The sequence below is a fragment of the Protopterus annectens genome, chromosome 11.part0 (genome assembly GCF_019279795.1).
Source record: "Protopterus annectens isolate FY-2018-M chromosome 11.part0, PAN1.0, whole genome shotgun sequence".
NCBI lineage: Eukaryota > Metazoa > Chordata > Ceratodontiformes > Protopteridae > Protopterus > Protopterus annectens.
In genome coordinates this window covers 781,181,088-781,199,072 of record NC_056745.1, presented here as the reverse complement: position 1 = coordinate 781,199,072, position 17,985 = coordinate 781,181,088, and positions in this window count along the sequence as shown.

Here is a 17,985-nt window from a genome sequence, read left to right as displayed (position 1 = left end):
GATATTTGCCCTTTTGGTGGGGAGAGGGGGAGTTTGCGCTGAACCTGTCAGCTAGGATGTTGGCAATGTCTGTGGGTTCGGTGTATTTTTTGTCATTTTGGACTAATTCTGAGCATATCTGGGAATTCCCACCCAGGTTCCTAACATAACTAAAGAAAGCCTTGTGATTATCCTTAGTGTCCTGTGCAATGTTTCTCTCAAAGCTGGCCTTAGATGATTGTATGAGTGCCCGTAGTTTTCTGCTAATACTGATCAGAGATGCCTTCCCTTTTTGGGATTTTGATCTATCATGTAGTAGCTTCCTCCTTCTATTGTATAGTTTGTTTATGGCTGGGGTCCACCAGACAGGACGTCTGCCTTTGGAGGATTGGGTCTTGGTTTTATTTGGGATTGCATGATCCATGCATTCCTGAAGGTGTTCATAGAATGCGTTTATAAAGGATTCTGCGGCCTGGGCCGTATTTTCCACAATCCCGGGGGCTTTGAAGGATTCCACCTCGGTTTTGAGGAGTGTGAAATTTGCTTTAGAGAAGTTTTTCACTGTGGTTTTCTGGGCAGGGGGGTGGGGTCGGGATGTGAATATCCAGTGAGATTAGTTTATGGTCTGATATTACCAGTGATGGATACACATCTGGTCTGGAGCATAGAGTCCCCATGTTGGTGATGATCAGGTCCAGTATGTTTTCCCCTCTTGTGGGAGTGGTAACAAGTTGTTCCATAGCATTTGAGTTTATAAATTCAAGGAACCTTTGGGCTAGGGTGTTGGAGCTAGAGTAATACTCCCAGTCTATGTTTGGGTAGTTGAAGTCGCCCAATATAATGGTGTTTGGAGAGACCTTCATATTTTCCAGTGTTCTCAGGAAGGCTGAGTGGGGTTCCTGGGTTTGGGAGGGTGATAGTAGCAATACTGAGTATGTTCCTGTATGCTGTGACAGATTCTGCTCTGCCTCTACACCCATCACTGCAGTCTACTGTGATGTATCCCCTATGGACAAGTTTACACTAATATGTCATACAGCCACTGTCAGACAAATAGCTGTGTGATATAACAACTATATGGAGACAGTCCAGCAACAGCAGTGTGTCACAATGACAAACAGCAATGCAAACCTGCTTTAGTATATGTTCCTTGTAGGCATTCCACCTCCCCACTACACAGATATTTGCAGACGGTGAACATGTGCCTCATGAATGTGTTCCTTTTGGCACAAACATGTGGATGTCTGATAAATGGTTGGCCATTCATTGATGGTTGTTGATGGACAATAGAGAATCTGGCTGTCACACGTCAGACCCCCTTGAAACTATGTATGCTACAGTAGTATCTGTTAGTGTATTCATAGTTTTACATTGTATGGCCAATATGTAACCCCTGTCACTGAGGTTTGGCTTGTGTCCCCCCATTTCTTATGTTTATGACTGAATCCCTACTGTAGGGGGTTGACGTATATTAGCCATAGCTCTCAACCAATGAGGGACGAATGTCAAAAAAACAGTGACCTAGCCAGGGTACATCAGGGACAGTCAGGGACACCTTTAAAATGGCACCACTATTTATTTGTGGCATTGACAGACTGAGAAGTTGTGAATGACAGTACATCGTTTGATGTTACAAAAGTGTATACCCTTACTTAGTGTCACTATGTCTAACATGGATTCCACTAGCTTTTCTACAACAGCTGACCATTGTAGGATATAGTAACAGGAGCAGAGCTGGGATTTGACTCAAACCTGAGGCAGTTGAGAGGCATGTCTGTAGCTGTTGGACAGCAGAGTATCACCATGTCAATACCATAGATGTATGACAGGCCTAATCCTGTAATCCCTATTCCCCATACCTCCATCCTGCCATCTGCATCCCATTATATGGGGACATCCATTACATACCTGGTAAAGTGAAGTACTCCTTTTTTGAAGTGCTCCTCTACAAATAGCTTGCAAATCCATTGTCTGTGTAAGCAAAACAACATACAGACCTGTTACCCATAGGCAGTTGATTGCCTTTTGTAGGTAATAATCATTAACAGGTAATTGCCTGTGCAACAATCTGTGGTTCAGACTTGCTAGTTACATCCATAACAGCTGGGTTGCACTTTCATTAGACAATGACATGGCACCACAGTGCAATATTTAAGGCCTTCATGTAGGCCTTGGCCCCTTTCTTAGTCTTTATGATGAACGTTAGTAAGGTGTGGAGACTACAGAATCACAGAGAGTAGGTACAAATACTGTCCACTGTTGAGATGTCTGAGGTATGTCCACAGTTTTCCATGATATGTTTGGCCATTGTTCCATGACATTGTGATTATCTGGCAGTTGAGTAGCAAACATTGTGGGTTGAGGTCAGTAAGGATAGGGAGACATGTGAATGTCAGACATCATACCCATCAGGCTATGTATGCTGATGCAGTACCTGCTATTCTGTCAGCTCACTATCTTTGTAAGGGCAGACTGTGAAACATGCCTCTGTCACTGGACCTTTGACCCCTATCCATTATGTATGGCTGTGTCTGGATCCCTTGTTCTAGGGGGGTTGTGAGGTATGGTAGGTCTGTACCAGCCAGCTTAACATACAACTGCATATGTTCCAGGCTGCAGCTGCTGCTGCTGCTGCAGCCTAGGACACATAGGGGGGAGTGTGAACTCTTTGGAGGACAGCAAGTTGTATGCATAACTGAAGCAATGGTGTCAGCTGTGTCATCACAGCAGAGCTAGGGTAAGAGTACCCTTTACAGTCCAATCAAGGCATGTCTGTAAGGTACATCTGTCATGTAACTGTGCCAATCACAGAGTACTAGGTGGCATGTAGTTTGGCTATACAGATATTTTCAGTGAGTCCCTACCTACAGGCCTTTGACTTGCAAACATGGGTAGCAGTTAATGCAGTAGCAGAAACCTGTATGGGTAAAAATTGCATGACTCTGTCATTACTTGCTGTGTTCACAAGAATGTAATTGATGTGCAACACACTGGATTTGAGCCCAGGACTGTAGGTGGCAGAATGTACTAAACGCAAGTCATTTAACAGACTGAGCTACTAAGTCTTTGCTGTAGCAGGTGTAATTGCAAGATATATGTGCATACATACACTCTGTAACAGATGTCTGCATCCATCATTATGTGCATGGCTTTCAAATACAGTTATTGTGCGGTAGGGTCCCAGTTGTACACATCTACTTTGCCATTTGTGCCTTAGCAGGTGTGTTTAAAGTTGTTGCTGATAAAAGGGAACAATTACCTGCTGTCATACCTCTCAACCTCTTAGAACAAGAAATCTGGACAAAGCCATAAATAAAAGTGGGGCAAAGGCCCATAAATAAGGACAATCTATAAATACTGCTCTTACAAAATTAGAATGTTGATAGATTAACAGGTTTTGCATCGGTATGTGTTTTCTGAAGGGTATGAAGTGTGAACCTGAAATGTCTGTGGGGATTTTCTAACCTCAGTCTTTAATGACTTGCCACTACTTTGCCAGAAAAATAGGATTTTATGAAAACTGGGCCAAATCTACGGGGCAAAACTCTAGACATTCTGAAACAATCTGTATAGTTGACAGGCATGCCTACTATCCCAGGCCTCACGTACATCCACTATTATTCATTTGGCTATCTACTGGTATAGTGTTTGCATCACAGACCCAAGTACACTCCCATTGTTCTCATTTTATGTTCTTGCAGTGTGTCAGTACCAATCAGTATATTTTGCTGTACACACTTGTTTGAATTCAGAGCTGTGTGGCTTAGTGGGCTAATACACTATGCTGTAATTGATAGGGCCTGGGTTCGCACAGCAGCAGCAGGGGTGGTTATTTTTCAGATGTACTTAACACTGTGAGAAACACATAAGATCATTAAGGCACTTTTAAGCACATTTAAGTGGGTTTGCGCAGAGTGTCACTTAGCTCCATGCAAACCTGCTCTAAAATTTAATAAAGAAAAGAAAAAGGGGGTGATAGAGCAGTGGTGAAATGGGGGCAAGCAGGGGGAAAAGCATACTGAAAGGCAGGTAGGATTGTGCAGGAAGAGTGTAGGAAAGGACCATAGCTTTCCATTTCTTCCACAGCAACAGCTGTGTAGTTTTTACAGATTTTGTTCATGAATTTGGGCCATCAAACCACAGAGAGATGGGCGAGGACAACATAAATGCATTGTCAAGCCAATTGAACCTAATTAGTTGTATCCAGTGGACACACATGCAGAATGGAGAACTATGTATGGGGCAATATTTTTTTTGTGGGACAGGTGCCTGATTTTTCTTTTTAAGGAGAGACTGAAATGTTGGGTAAGGGATGTAGGTAAATGTGGTGAGGTAAGTTGAGTAGGAGAGGTTGCATTTGCAGAAAGACAAGACAGACAAGACAGCATACCGGGGTGGTGTATGACACATGAGGGGATAACACTTTGGACAGGTAAAGTGTTGTGGAATCAGAGAAGCATGTGCCCGCAGATGGCAGCAGTGTGACTGAGAACCCCACCCACAGGCAGTCAACACTGTTCCCAAGGTGGCTGTGCTGGAGGTTGGGTGCCAGGGCCACCAGGCTCCACCAGGTTGTCAAGTCTGCCCGCAGTCGGGTGCAGGCATTGTTCATAACTCTTATGTATAATCCTGTGCACCATGGCAGGTAGCTGATCCTGAGTGACTAACACCCCTCTGCCACTGCTCCTGTGGGGGAGACAAGCCCTATCCCCAAAGGCGGTTCCACCCAAAGGTGATGCAGGGTCATCAGAGACGGCACCACCAGCTTGGGTCCCAGACATGCTAGGACCTGGTGCCATGGCCGGCCAAGGCAGGGGAGGTGGATCAGCAGGAAGTTGCCTACCCTAACATGCTGAGGTATAGCAATGTGTATACGTTAGTTATGAACAAAACATTTTGTTAGTTATAGCAGCATACCAGAACATTGGAAATAACACATTAACATATTAATTCATATTGTATGGAACACAATAATAAATAAGATAATAGTCAACATATTGCCAGCATGCCAGTAACAGTTATGGCATAAGGCCAATGGCATCAGTAATCCAACAAGATGTACTAATATGCAACAATTGTAATACATAACAATAATAAAACACATGCCCCAAAATAAAGTTTAGAGAACAACATATGTTAATAGAAAACCATAAACAATGTATAACACTATTAAATTCAGATGAAGATAAGGGGTAGGGATAGAGAGAAATATATTTCAGTAATACCGGTATAGGCTATATAGTTTACAACTGTACTGCTATATACTCTACATGTCTGTCCTTCCTTTATGTTTAACAGTGCCCTATAGCTGCTGTAGTATGTACATACCTCTCAAGCTATCCGCAGGGGATAGTATGGACCAAGCAGTAACACCTGCAGGTACACATTTATAGAGAACACTTACACATCAGGTAGACCTATATGACTACCAAGATGCACTGTGGGCTGATGTAGTGTGACTGTGCTATTGACATAATCATGTCAAGGATACATCTGTGACAGAGGGACTAGGCAACACTAATTAAGTCTGTGTGAGAGTTACACTTGAGAAATATATATGTGTACAGTACAGAGAGTTAACAACTATCATGTAGTCCATGGCAGGTATGGGGATAGAACTTGAGCAAACTTTCACAGACACTCCAGGCATACAGCCATACCAAGAGTACACATTTTATTTATTTGATTTTCTTTTATTACTATTGTACTTTTGCCTTTATTTTATGAAATCTTATCACATTCCTGTGCAATGCTGTTAAAAGTCTGTTACATCTGAACACATACTATTTACTCATAATAAGGGCTAATTTACACATTTACCTTTATTTCCTGTGGAGAGAACATCTGTCATCAATACAAAAGTCATTCAGTAATATTTATTACAACATAGCACTGGATTCAAACCCTGGTCTGTGTGTGGCAAAATGTACTTGAGACAGAACATTTAATAAACTGAGCTACTGAGCCACTGCTGACTACTGATTGACTGATATTTGCCTAGAACTTACCTGGAAACAAAATATGACCTGGTAATACTACTATGGTTTTATACTAAATTGCAGAGACAATTGAACATACATGCATGGGATTCATGCATGACAGAGATACTAGGTAAACTATGCATTACTACATAGAATGCAGGTGTGCACAATATATTGTTAGTGGTGGAAATATCTGTGAATTCTTCAAATCATATCAGATTATTGGGTTAACTAGCTCACCCATATATGGTTGCAGATAGTATATTTGCAGTCTACAGCTATTACACTGTCATACTTGCCTGCAGCACCATACCTCAGAGCTTGAATGCATATAGCTGGAATGCAATGGTTAACATAAGACAATCCTGATATACACAACACACCTTGGGTGTTAATGGTATTACTTCAGATGTCACTGCAGAACAGGTGTCATAATGCATTTCTTGTACTACACCTCTGACTCATTGCACAACACTCTTTATTAGCTCCATGTTTATATTTCAGAGCAGCTGTCATAATGGATTTCATGCAAAACAGCCCCAGTTCCACACATATGCCACAACTCAGCTTTATTATAGGTTCATAAGTGTTTACTAGGCTAACAACCACAAGGACCTTTTGAAGCCTAGCCATGCATCCCCAATCTCTGACAAGTTCTTATACCCTTGATAAGTGTAAGCATGGGCCTGGGAGATGAACCATTTACAGGTTTCCTATCTGCATTAGAGACATAGGTGCCAAATCAGGGATGAATTTGTGGTTTCCCATCCAATTGTCCAAGTGGCACTTGAATTGGTTTAGGGAGGAACTCTGCTTCACATGGATGGGGAGCCTTTTCTATAGAAGGGGTACTCACTAGGATACATACCTATCTCTCCAGCAGGTCTTATGTATATCTCAGATAAGGTTTAAGTCTACAATTGGTAATTCTGCTACTGTTTGTTTTATGGATATGCAGAAAGTTCATCAGAGGGGTCTATATCACATTATCGAAATTCCAAAATATCGATCACCATAAGCTCGACCTTGGAATCTCAAAATGTTATATACTCAAATGCACAGAACAGCAAATTTTTTTCAAGGGGAAAAAATTTGCTGTTCTGAGAAAGCACACACACAAGCACACCAAAATACATAATCCACACATACACACTTCACAAAACTCTACACTAAACCGTATATACACTACTAGCTATCCACTTACCTTAGCCCAATCCTAACCCTAAGGTCCCTAACTAATGCACACTCACCTTATCCACTCCCTAACCCTAAGGTCCCTAACTATCGCACACTCACCTTACCCGCTCCCTATTCCTAAAGTCCATAATTATCACACACTCACCTTACCTCGGTCTGTTCGCACACATACCTTAACCCAGTCCATCATCTTCCCACCACAGTTGAGGAAATAACGAAGCCGCAGAAACGGCCCACCGAATACTTTCCCTAGGAGAATATTCGGTGTTCTGCAGCTTCACTATTTCAAGCGTTCACTGAATAGGGGTTGATATTAGAACATTAGATGTTTTAACACTTTAATGTTCTAATATAGATTCCCATCAGAGTGGGGTCTGACAATCCCCTGTATGTCAGGCATAGATCACCGCTCAAAAGCCTGTAGGAAACAGAATACAGGGATAGGGCCTTGATGTGGTCTGCATAGGACATATTAGGGGCATCTTTATACAGTTAATGGTATAGTTTTGAGTTTTTATTGCACAACAGTTTATATAATGCAGGTGTTGCAATACAGCTGTAATTCCACAATTATTGAACTAGGCATTTTATTTCATTTACATTATCAGGGTTAATGCTTTACTCTTCCCTGTTTATTGTGCTATAGTTGGCAGTAGTCACTTATTGCAGTACAGGCCTATGTCCACATTCATTGCAATACACAAATCTTTACTGTATGTACCTACTAGCAGTTAATGCTTTAACTCTTTATTGCTTATTTGACTATAGACTGCAAATTAATCTGTACTCACCGCACTCATGGTGCAACCTGACCAAGCACCCTGCATGTGCAACTAGGTTGCAAATTCTCTCCTCTGCAGCTGTAGGGAGAGAAGCACACCATTATGCATACATGTCTATCAAACATTCAGATTAGGTATTGGTAAAACACTGCTAACAGTACTTACAATCTTGTGGGGCATTCTCAGCCTGAGCTTCCAGGACCCAAGTGTCCAAAAGATCCCCCTTCCAATGCTTCAGGTCATCATAGGTTCATAGGTTCATAGGTTGGTACTAGGCTATCAGCCCTAGGGCCTATACAAGCCTAGCCATAACAATTCCCTGGCTATTTCTTTCCGCACTATTTACTTCCCTGGACCCCTGTCTAGCAGGGCAACTGACATGATCCCCAGGGTGAATTTCCTTTCTCCCATCCAATAATCAAGGTTCCTTTTGAAGAGGGCCAGAGAGGCATTCTGCTTGACATGTATGGGTAATCCATTCCAGAGTCTGGGGAGTCTCTGGGTCAGGAACCTATCCCTCCAGCATGTTTTGTTTATTGTGATGACAAGGTTTAGATCTCTGGAGCGTGTGGCTCTGAGTGATTGGGATTTCTTTAAGTGTAGCATGTCCAACAGCTCTGGGTTTGACATGGCCTTGTATGTTAAGCAGAGATTGCCTCTGAGTAGACGATATGTGACAGAGTATAGCTGGAGTTTTTTAAGGTGGTCAGCATAGGGCATCTGCTTTAGGCCTCTGATTCTTTTAGTGAGGTATTTCTGCGGCCTTTCCAGTTGTTGCAGATGTCTTGAGAGGTACATACCAAATGGGGCGTTGTATTCTATAATGGGTCTAATGAGGGATGAGTACAGTGGGACAATGACCTCCTTCATAGTGGTGAGGTATCTGCTCACCTGTGTGGGGGATACCTATAGCACTGGTGTGATCACATGCCAGCTGGTCCCAGCCCTCTGCCTTGCACTCTGAGCCCTGGAACTGTCCCTGCAGCAGCTGGTCTTCATGGTCTTTCACCAGGAGTCCAACCATGACCCTGGACTCCTGAATGCCTCACCACTGTGCCCACAAGCATGCACCCTATCCAACACCTGCCATAGTTCCTTCACAGTTCAAACTCCAGCTGGTTATGTTGTATTCCTGCCTCTTGCACTTAATATACTCTATTTTCCCACCCTTACACTCCATTGGGCAATTTTCAAAAATGCGGCACGTTGCTTGGCATCGTGCAAACCAGCAAAGCTGAGCTGTGCAATGCTTAAACTGGCAATGCTTAACAGTGCTGACCAGTGTGCAAACCAGATATGCACATCTGAGTGGTGCCAAGCACTGTCAAGCAGTACATAAACAGAGGTAGTTTAAGCAGTGCTTATCATGGCTTAGCAACACTTAGCAGAGTTTAGCTAGGTGCAACAATCATGATTTAAAAATAATTGGCATAATTTATATTTCAAAAATAATTACTTAATTTTCCTTTCATGTATTTGAACCCCCACCTACTGCACATAAGGCTGCAACTCTATCCACTTGGCTATGTGGAAATATGGAATGCTGCTATGCTTTTATATATACACCACTGAGCCATGTTTAAGCACTGCTAAGACCATGCAGCACTGCCAAACCCACTAAGCAATGTTTAAACTTGACCTCTGGATCAATAATTGAATGCAACCTGTTTCTATTTTTAGATGTCTGGCACATGTCAATTGCTACGTGCTATGCTGCACATTACCCAAAGGGGTTGTAATAAAAAGGAGTTTCTTTGGAAGAAAAACTATTTTTATACCAATTTTTTTTCAGAAACAGGTTCAAGCCAACAATCCCAACCAAGAATGACTACTAATACTGGTTGTAGATATATTTTAACACATGATCATAATACTGAATGTATAAGAAACATAGTTAAGAAATACTGGCCAATTTTGGAGTAGGGTCCAGAGCTTAAGGAAATGGTACATAGGGGACCACAATTTAGCTATAAAAACATAACATTAAAAAATAAGCTCTGTTATAAAGAACAAATGATAATTAAAGGGAATACAATACATTTACATACAAGTAGGGTTGGAACTTATTGGTATAATATGTGCAGCTTTTGGAAATGTATTTACACTAAAAAAACATTGTGCATCCTTTCACAGACAGAGTGTTTCACTTGAAAACGTTTGGTAACTGCAATTCTAAGGACATAGTATACATAGCAAAATGTACCCAATGCTTTGCATTTTATATAGGTAAAACAAATCAGAGGTTTAAGAACACCTATCAGAAATAAGAAGACATGTAGAAACAAACTCATTATATAAACATACATATGCTAGAAACACAACACATACTTTTAAGTTTTTAATATTAGAGACCATTCCTACTTATATTAGGGGGGGTAACAAGAGAAACATCATAGAGATGTGAGAACAAATGGATAATTAAATTTGTGGTTCAATACCCCTCAGGATTAAATGATGCATATGAATTGTTATATCAAAGAATAAGGTGTGAACCATTTTAAATTATGTTTTAAATCATATTTTTGATTTGTTATATTTTTGCTTTGTTGTATTGTATTAGAGTTCTATATTTTAAGATTTATGCGCTATCAGTTTAGAAACTGATTGATTGTTTAATTGAAGGGAGTTACACACTAGAATATAAGTTCATTTAGATCGTATTTGTTACTGTGTTACTTGAAGCATGACAAAGCAGTGAGTAACTGAAAATTTCTAACTAGCTAATAAATCAGACTTATATTTTAGACTCATGGTTCTGGGATACTCAGTTTTTTGCTTGGTATTACTTGGAGATATCAGATTTGATACCAAACTTTCTTCATTTGTGATGCTGTCTGAAGTCAGCAACAGTGGAAGAGCTCATAGCACTTACTTGAGCATGGGTACTCTTGGGGGAAGATAGATCACTCCACTGAAGTTGGTGTTTTATGTACTCACTACCACTTGGATCTCATTATAGGTGAGCTAAACTAGGATATAGGGAGTTATGGGTGGATGGACCAGGTTAGTGCCACTAAGCCAGTGTGGAGATCTGAGATAGTATTTATACTACAAGGAGAAATTTTCCCGATGGCATTAGAGGACTTCATTGATGTGCATATAGGCTTACAGGAAGTTGAAACTGAGATGTAATATGTTTGGACCACTGTTAAGTTAAAAAATTAGATAATGAAGAAGGGGATGTGGATGAACTGGTTAGACCAGAGTGGAAAAATACTATATTGGAAAGGATGAAAGAAAGGAAGCAAAAAATTAAAAATATTCCTCCAAATGTTAAAAAGGGAAAGGGATAATGTTAGAGTGGCCTTTGATTAATGTCAACAGTCTTGAATATAATTTCAGTAGATTATCAATATTGAAATGGGGTGCAGATTTATGTACTGATATTATCTGTTTACAAGACACAAGGTGTATGCCTCACAAAGATATTATGCAAACTGAAACATTATGAAGACACAAAATTGTATGGAATTTAAGAAATGAATGATGTTCAGAAGTGACATTTTAGTTTAATGATAGAGTACAGATATTAAACAATCACATTGTTTACACGGGAAAAATAACTGTCAGATATGGGGAAGCAATATATCAAGAATAATAGAGGTTTATGCATGTATTGATGATAAGGAAATGGATGAGTTATATGGAAAAAGGTATATACCTTATTTTATGTTTAACAACAGCATTATTATAATGGGAGATCTTAACTGTAATTTGAGGAATAATAAGAAAAAAAAGTGAATTGTGATGTTAAAAAATTGCAGGAAGTAATGAAGTGGGTTTGTTTAAGACTACAAAACTCACAACATTTTACATATACAAGAGGATTACTGCAAACAGATTTAAGCTGGGTTTAAACCACACCACAGATAACATGAACTCTACTAACCATGAAAACAGGCCAAGTGAATACAAAAAAGAGATTTATTTAAGACAAAACCATAAGAATATATAGTGCCTCAGCTATACAAGTCTTTACAGAGTATGCCATTTTCTTCATTACCCCAACTTTTATGCATGTCAATTTTCTTCAATTAATCAATAAAACAATTTTTTCAATTAACAATTGACAATAATAAAACTAACAGAGGGACTACAAGCAGCTGTGTGAGATCAGGTGTATCAAAATAATTTGACAATATCATATATCAAGAATAAACTGAGAATAAAGGAAACAATGTTAATTTTAACATTTGATACCCTCTCTCCAAGAGGTTTAAATAAAGAATATAGTTGGAAGTGTTTGTTGTAATGCTAGTTTTATTATTAATTGTCAATTGTTAATTGAAATATTGTGTTATTGATTAACTGAGGAAAATCGATATGTATAAAAGTGGGGTGATGAAGAAAATAACATTCTCTGTAAAGGCTTGTATAGCTAAGGCACTAGAGATTCTTAAGGTTAAGTCTTAAATAAATCTATTTTTTTATATTCACTTGGCTTGTTTTCATGGTTAGAAGATTTAGACTGACCCCAGGATTCAATAAATTCCATGTAGAAATAGTGTTATTTCTACACAGAATGAACGGTGTCCATGTCCGCATCCCCCTCTCAGCAGCGAGCCTTACATATTAATGAAGGTGCTCTACTGAGATGGATCTGCGGATACTGATACTAAATGAGTGCAGGGAGCATATTGCAGTAGTGTTCGCAAATCTGTAACATGCCCCCTGCACTCTCAAAGTGTCATATGAAACTTTACAATGCTTTCAGTGTCTGCAGACAATGAAAGCAGGATTGTGAATGGGAAGCAATGCATGGGGTGTGTGACAATAACTGTAATACAATCCCTGCACTGTCAAAGTGCCATACTGCACTTTGCAATGCTTTCAGTGTCTGTGGACAGTGAAAAGCTGGTGTGTGAATGGGAGCAATGCAGGGGGTGTATGACAGGAACTGTAACACACCCCCTGCACTGTCAAAGTGCCATATGGCACTTTACAATTCTTTCAGTGTCTGCAGACACTGAAAGCTGGAGTGTGAATGGGAAGCAATGCAGGGTGTGTGTGACAGGAACTTTAATATACCCCTTGCATTGTCAAAGTGCTGTACTGCACTTTACAGTACAATTGTGTCCTCAGACACACAGCCATTCCTGTCAACCTCCTAGTGCCAAAAATCTAGACAAAGGCCAATAAAATGGGGGGGGGGGGGCAAAGGTCCAAAAATAGGGACATATTCTTATAAACTTAGAAAGTTAATAGAGTAACAGGGTTTGTTTTTACATACATTTTCTGAAGGATAGAAGTCTGAAATCCAAATGTATACCATTATTTAGTGAATCATACCATTGATTTGCAGAAAAACACAAATTTTATGAGGAACAAAACAAAAATATGAGCCAAACATCTGAGCAGTCTGTGAAAATCTGGACAGTTGAGAGGTATGCACACACCTCAACTTCTTCCACCAAGGAATCTGGATAAAGCCATGAAATAAATGTGGGACAAAGGTCCCAAAAGAGGGTAAATGTAAAAAATATTGCTCATACAGACTTAGAAAGTTGATAAAATGACAGGTAGTGTATTACCAAATATGAATCAGCATTAGTATTAATATATGTAATTAAAGTGGTTGTATTATTTTTTTTTCCATTATAAGTGAAGTTTAAGCGTAGTTGAGTGGGTTTGCACATTGCGGCACTTTGCTCAGCATTGCTTAAACATCTTATAGGAGCTAAATACAAAGGTATAGCTAAAATCCACAGTGGTGAGATAGCATAGTGGTTAGAGTTCTGGCTTTAAATGCAGCAGTTCCTGGTTCGAGTATCAAGAAAGGCCCTTCATTTTTACATGGGAAAGCATTGTTAAAATTATTTTCTTTAATGATATAGTAATTGATAGTTGTTAACCAGGGTAGTGTAGCGGGTCCAAAATTGAAGTGTCAGTGGATATAACAAGTGAAATTACCCATGTAAACACAAGTGTCCCATACAATATAGTCACAACCCAAAGTAATGTAATGAAATGACATAGTGGGACATCATGTAAAGTAAATTATATACACTTAATAATGTGTCAGTAATGATTAATTAATTTGCAATTCTGAAATATTTTTTAAAATGAAAACTGAGCAATGATTAGCAGTGCTTATCATTGCTTAGAAGTCTCATTCTAAGCAGCAGTCAGCCCAGTTGAGTGGATTTGCACACTGCTAAGCACTGCTCAGCATGTTGCCCCTTTAAGCACAGCTCAGCTCAGCTTAGTGGGTTTGCACACCACTGCACTGTGCTCAGCATTTTCAAAAATTTTCCAGTGATGGCAACTGGTGGGAATATGGCCTTATTTAAACCACACAGGTGGGAATACACCCAGAACCTGACATAGTTCTATCCCTGCAGGAACTACGTCTGCATTGGAGAGGAAGTGCGCTTCTGGGTGCAGCGCTAGGGCATCTTGGAGTCCAGGGTCATGGCTGGGCTCCTTGTTAAAGACCATGACCACAGACTGCTGCAGGGCCTTTACCAGTATATATATATATATATATATATATATATATATATATATATATATATATATATATACACACACACACACACACACACACACACACACACACACACACATATATATATATATATATATATATATATATATATATATATATACTCAACCTCTTAGTGCACGAGATCCGGGCAAAGTCTGACAAAGTTGGGGGACAAATGCCCAGAAATAGGGACACATTTTAATTATTAATTTTATAAGCTTAGAAATTTGCTACAGTAACACAATTTGTGTTAACATATATTTTCTGAAATATTTCAAGTCTGAGACCCAAATGCTTCTCATTATATGACTTTAAACCTCACATCATCCCAGTGGTTTGTCAGAAATCCACAACAGTTATGGGGAACAGACCAAAGATATGAGCAAAACATGTGGACATTCTATAAAAATCTGGATAGTTAAGAGATATGAGTATAGTCATGTAACATTAGGGAATAAACACTGAGCTGCCAAGCATTTCCCCCAGCACCTTCTGAACTACTGTCAGAGGAATACAACACTACACCAAATTAGCTCTGGGGAATTACTGATGCATTTGCAAATATATCATGTACTGCAGGGGTTTAACTGTAGGAGCAAGCAGATATCGGTAAGAAACTGGCTACCCAGAACCATTTGCACTTCAGTCAAAGCAACATACCAGTAAGCAAACTGACCTCTACAGTATAATGGTTGTTTTAACAAACATATCCTGATTGTCAGTCACACACTACTCCTATATATACTGCCAAAATCACAGTGTACTTGGAATCCTGAGGTTTTAAGGGACATATTTCAGTCTGCCCTACAAACATATACAGTTGGTAGACCACCAGCAACTGTAGCAGCATGTCCAGTCAGATAAGGATCTATGACACTCACATCTGCCCCTCTCCCTACTCAGCCCAACAAACATTTACACACTACACTGCTACACAGTTTTGAAAGTCTGTTAACAATGGCCAGACATACATAACTGTCAGCTGTACAGATTTCCACAGAATGTCCAGATTCTTGCCTCATATTTTTGGTCCATTCTCTCATACACCTGTGTTTTTTTCACAAATCATTGCCAAATCATTGCAGGTTGATGTCAAAAAATAATAACAGACATTATGAGTTGCAGACGTCATACCTGTCAAACTATCTATGCTACTGCAAAACCTGTTATTCTAACACCTTTATTGGTTTGTAGGAGCAATATTTAAAAGTGTCCCTATTATGTGGTGTTTGTCACCCCATTATATATGCCTTTGTAAACATTTCTTGCTTTAAGAGCTTGGGAGCTGTATGTCTGCAGATTGTCCTGATGTCTGACACATAATTTCTTTCCATCTGTCATAAACGTGTGGTTTTCTGGACAATGACTTGAAAATCATGACAGACATGACATTGCAGATTAATGACAGATATTGTCATGTAGCAATACATACCCTGTGGAAGGTGCATTCAAATGCATGACCTGTTCTGCTATTTCCCATGTATGTCACAGCAATATGTGAAGAGTGTGCTCGATGTTTGCTGTTTGCTCCATCTTCCCATATGGCTTTAACCAGATGTCTTTTTGTGAGTGATTGAGAGGTATTCTGGTACAAACATACATGCATGCATACATACATACATGCATACAGATACACGCACACACACACACACACACACACACACACACACACACACACACACACACACACACACACACACACACACACACACAGATTCATGACCTCCCCTTGCTGATAGCTGAACCTCTACCTGCCCAGTTTTACAAACTATACTGCTAGATACATAACAGAAAGACCACACAGGTAATGTAGTGTTGCAGTATCTGCCACTACTATTCAAGTGGGTGACAATTGCAGGAGCTGTTAGGATTGCCAATGGTGGGTTCAGAGGCTATTAACATGGTAGACCCACCTGAAACACAAGCACACACACACACACACACACACACACACACACACACACACACACACACACACACACACACACACACACTGCTGCATGCGGACATGCACATTGAAACACACATGCACACAGAGTTGACCCTTCTCATATTAGATGACCCACCTATCTATTTATGTACAATACACAGTGATATGACTATTGCATGCATCACAGTGCGTTAGAAACTGTCTAACTGTGCTTGTAAGGTGGATGACATCTTTAGGGGCTAGGTTGGCAATGGGGTAGTTAACAGGGTGGAAGAGGCACACAAAATAGTATAACCATTCCATACACACAGTAAAGACAGCCACAGGGGATATGCATACAGAAACACATACACAGTTGCCAATAGATTAGTAACCCTACGTATCTACTTGTATGTACTATAGCGCTACATACACATTAAATGCACCACATAGATTATATGCTTGGGACATAATGTACTACCTCTTACAAGTAATCTTGGGAATGCCTTCATGGATGGTGGGATAAAACACCCAAAATAGCAACTGGTCTCATATATTGCTAGACAATTGATAGAGTAACAGACTTTGCATTAGCATAATGTTTCAGGCAAGTACAAAGTCTGATGCTGACATGTCTGTCACAATGGTAACTGTGACATATATGACAATGATTACTCAGAAATGTCCATTGTTAGGAGACACATACTACATATAGGTTGCAAACATCTGGATATTCCATATACATCTGTAGAGATGACTGGTATGGGCTGTATAGTTTAACATGGTGCATGTAAGACAGATGCCATTAACTGCCTCTTTAAAGTAATGCCATGGGGAGGGAGTCAACTGGCCTTAAAATGGTATAATCAACACATACACGGGATACACTTCACACACAAACACACGCAGTATTATAGTTGCCAGTATTGAGATTAGAACCCCTACCTATCAAATTATTTGAAGTATAGTATTGCACAGTTAGTGTATGTGCAACAGAGCTTATAGGGCTGAAGAGTGTATACAGGTACTTCTAACATAAATGACATCAGTGGGCCATGTAAAGTAGGGCAATGGGAACTGTACTCAGTGGAACACACCTCAAAATGGTATAACCCACACCCCCAGGGATATGGTTCTCACACACACACACACACACACACACACACACACACACACACACACACACACACACACACACACACACACACACACACACACACACACACACACACACACACACACACACACACACACACACACACACACACACACACACACACTTACATTTGGCAGGACTGAGATAAGAAACCCTAATTATCTAGTTATTTGTACTACATGATTACACATTTATCACATGTGCCACAGAGCTTATAGGACTAAAAGCTGTCCAAAGGTACTTCTAAAATGAACGACATCAGCAGCTCTTGTAAAGTATGTCAATGGTAAGTGTACTGGATGGCAAAGCCCTCAAAATATTTTATCCTATAAACATACACAGTTACAAACACACACACATATTTGCCAAAACTGAGATTAGAACCCCTGCCTATCTAGTTATGTATACTATATTGTTATGTAATTATCACATGCAGCACAGAGCTTATAGGGCTGATGGCTGTCCAAAGGTACTTCTAAGGTGAATTAAATCAG